Source organism: Rattus norvegicus, chromosome 15, assembly GCF_036323735.1.
Source record: "Rattus norvegicus strain BN/NHsdMcwi chromosome 15, GRCr8, whole genome shotgun sequence".
Classification (NCBI taxonomy): Eukaryota; Metazoa; Chordata; class Mammalia; order Rodentia; family Muridae; genus Rattus; species Rattus norvegicus.
This window is the reverse complement of record NC_086033.1, coordinates 106,007,260-106,011,060: the sequence shown is the minus strand read 5'-3', so window position 1 is coordinate 106,011,060 and position 3,801 is coordinate 106,007,260. Positions and strand designations below refer to the sequence as shown.

General features: G+C 42.3%; 1 pseudogene; it reads left to right on the top strand.

Moving 5' to 3' along the window:
- The first annotated feature begins 2,397 nt into the window (after positions 1-2,397).
- Positions 2,398-2,935, top strand: Rpl24-ps6 (ribosomal protein L24, pseudogene 6; annotated as a pseudogene).
- The last annotated feature ends 866 nt before the right edge of the window (positions 2,936-3,801 follow it).

The following is a 3,801-nucleotide window of genomic DNA, read 5'->3' as shown; positions in this document are numbered from 1 at the left end:
TCTTAGGGATTCAAAGTCTTCCTGCCTCCCTGAGCACCTGAATACCCTCCCTCTCTCTCATACACACACACACACACACACACACACACACACACACACACACACACACACACACACACATGTCTGTCTCCAAGAACATGGTTGATTTGTATCTTTAATAAAGAAAAAGGGACCAAGGGTCAAATATCTAATTTAAAATAAAAAAGATCTCTTTTATTTTATGAATTCGAGTGTTTTCTCTACAAGTAGGTAAGTGTGCTGAGCGTGAGCCCGGTGCTGGCAGAGGTCAGAAGAGGGCGCTGATACACTGAATGACTGTGAGCCATTCACGTGGATGCTGGGAACTGAACCCAGGTCGTCTGCAAGAGCAACTGCTCTTAACCACTGAGCCACCTCTTCAGACCCCCAGACACCTCATTTTAAATAATTCTCTTAAACCTCTCTTTTTGCTCTTAAGTTTTGTCTCTGTTTTCGAAGACAGTTTTACACTGTGGCTGGCCCAGGCCGCCCTGAAACTCACTCAGCTCAGATTGATCTCAAACTCAAGACAATTCTCCTGCCTTAAACTGCCAAGAACTTGGATTACATTCACGGGGAAACCAGACCAGGAAGAGTTTAACCGTTTTAATGTGAAAAACAGCACACGGCACACAAATAAGGGGGTTTTCTTCTCTTTCATTGTTTAGTTTTAGAAATGCTTAGAATTGAACACAAGACCTAGGTTGGGTATTTAATTCTGACTTAGCTTCTTTCTATTCATAGGTCTTTTGAGACCCTTCCACACTGCCACGTAAACACAGGTGATTTACTGCTACACAACTTGCTGTATGTACTTAACTTTCGTACTTTATTATTGACATCCATTTGTGTGCCTTTGTCATTATTAAGTGCTGCGCCCGATGACCTCTTTCTCTTCATGAACATGTGTAAGAGCCTCCTCTGGCACACCTCCCTGGGATATGAGTAAGATGGCCCTGGGGGGCTAGAGAGATACAGCTCAGCAACAGACCAATTGAAAAAGCAAACGGTGGGGGCTGGGGATTTAGCTCAGTGGTAGAGCGCTTGCCTAGGAAGCACAAGGCCCTGGGTTCGGTCCCCAGCTCCGAAAAAAAGACCAAAAAAAAAAAAAAAAAAGAAAAGAAAAAGCAAACGGGTCAGCGCTGAGAAAACAGGGTGTGTGGTGGGGGAGACATATACTCTCATACAATCTTATATTTGCAGGATTCTCTAAAACGAGCCTCTTTCATGAAGAATAATGGAAATTCAAAGAAAAACAAAATTTGCTAACACAAAGAATAGATGAAACCCCCAATATTAAAGTAATTCAGGTGAGGTGTCATGTGCCTCTAATCTCAGCACTTGGGAGGTAAAGGAAGGCAGATCTCTGTGAGTTTAAGGCTGGCCTGGTCTACAGAGTGAGTTCTAGGACAGCCAGAGCTAAATAGTGAAACCCTGCAAAGGTAATATGTAGGAAATGGAGTGATGGCTCAGTGGTTAAGAGCACTTGCTGTTCGTCTAGAGGACTCAAGTTCAATTCCCAGCTCTCACATGGCAACTCACAACTGTCACTCCAGGTCCAGGGATCCAGTGACATTTTCCAGCCTTCATGGACAATGCACACATGATGGTAAAATATACATGCATGTAAAATACATTATATATACATATAATTATATATAATGTATATATCATGTCATATCTTTATTTTAACTTCTCATGTTTTGTAAAAATAGAGTAAAGCCAAGAGTTAACATAAATGATGAACAACAAAATTAAATTCTCTGGGTATAATATTCATACTCATATCCGCTAGTACTCTAAAGGATGAGGCAGGGGAGTTGCCACAAGTTCAAAAAGCAGCCTAGGCTATGTAGCAAGTACCAGGTTACTCAAATACCCAGGCAAGACCCTGTCCCAAAAGCACCACCACTGCCAAAAAGTTAAATGACTGAGTCCTGATTCTTAATTTGTAATTGAAAGATTCAGGTGAAGAACCTGTCACCATAGGATACAAAAACTACAATTGGGAAAAAAATAATGCTCTAACTGCCCACTGAATTCTTAACTGTCTCTTAACAGCATACGACATCAATGTTTTTCAAGTGAAAGCTGTGGAAAATAAAAGATCTATGTAGAGTGCACTGAGAGTTGCTGAGTGTGCAGGCTGGATCTCATATACGGAAAGTTAAACTTGGAGTGACTTGATTTTGGCTAAGCACCGACAAAATAGTCGCCCCAGTTCTCAACAGGAAGGACAGAATTTTGCAAGTGCAAAAATAAAAAAGGAGTAAGTACTATGTGGTCTATCCAGTGACAATCTGAAGGAGAATAAAATAATTAGGTTCCAATAATCTAAGAATGGCTTTACGACCTCTTCGCCATCTTTCCCCGGGCAGGCCCACAACTATCACTATGAAGGTCGAGCTGTGCAGTTTTAGTGGGTACAAGATTTACCCAGGACACGGGTGGTGCAACGCCAGGACCGACGGGAAGGTTTTCCAGTTTCTTAATGCCAAATGTGAGTCCCCATTCCTTTCCAAAAGGAATCCTCGGCAAATAAACTGGACTGTCTCTACAGAAGAAAACACAAGAAAAGACAGTCGGAAGAAATTCGAAAGAAAAGAACCTGCTTTCACAAGAAAAGAACCCGCCGTGCAGTTAAGTTCCAGGGAGTCTTCACGGGCGTGTCTCTGGGTGATATAATGGCCAAGAGGAATCAGAAACCAGAAGTTAGGAAAGCTCGGCAAGAGAAACTATCAGGGCTGTCAAGGAAGCAAGAAAGGCTAAGCAGGCATCAAAGAAGACAGCAATGGCTGCTGCCAACGCCCCCACAAAGGCAGCCCCTAAACAAAAGACTGTGAAGCCTGTGAAGGTCTCTGCTCCCAGAGTTGGTGGGAAATGCTAATTTGGTAGATCAGAGTTTAAAAATAAAGATCTGTCTTTAACTCTTTAAAAAAAAAAAAAAAAGGAGGAGCTGGGGATTTAGCTCAGTGGTAGAGCGCTTACCTAGGAAGCGCAAGGCCCTGGGTTCGGTCCCCAGCTCCGGAAAAAAAAAAGAAAAAAAAAAGGAAGTCTTATGAAACAAACATTTCAAACATACCCTCTCCTTATGTTATCTAGAAACTCAGACCCTAACTTCTCTAAAAGACCTGAGAGCGATGTTAAGTCTCGAAGTGCAAACACACACAGTGGGTGCAAACACACACAGTGGGTGCAAACACACACAGTGTGGTTACTTAGGTGCTAGTTCTCATAGTCTGAGACCTTCTGCACTGTCACATGACTACAAGATATTCCCTAGCCGTGGAATTTGCTGTTTGATCTGGGATTCCACTTGAAGATATTCCAGAGGCTGGGCAGCTCTCTAAACACACTAAGCGTACATGTGAACAGCTCAAATGTCCAAGGGTTTCCATCAACAGTCACTTCAAAAGTCATAATAACTTACAGGTGTGAGCATGGAAATGCCCTCTGCTCTCCTCTGCCCTTCTTGAACTCTGACTCCTCTCTCTGGACCATTTTTTTAAACACTGAATTCTTAACGTGGCTTGGCACTTCTCCATTTTCTCTTTCTTGGCTTTGGGGCTTTTAAGAGGACATTCCAAACTCTTCTAGGAAACACAAAAGCAGATGCAAAAGCTTCAACATGTCAAATCTTTGGTTTCCTCAAATCCTTATGCTATTTATTAGTTTACTCAAAGTAGAGAAAACAATTTCCTAGAGAAGATACCTACTAGGGAATTAAAGAGACAGGTGGGTAGTAAAACCCTTGCCTGGTTCCAATCCTGGGAAATTTTTGAT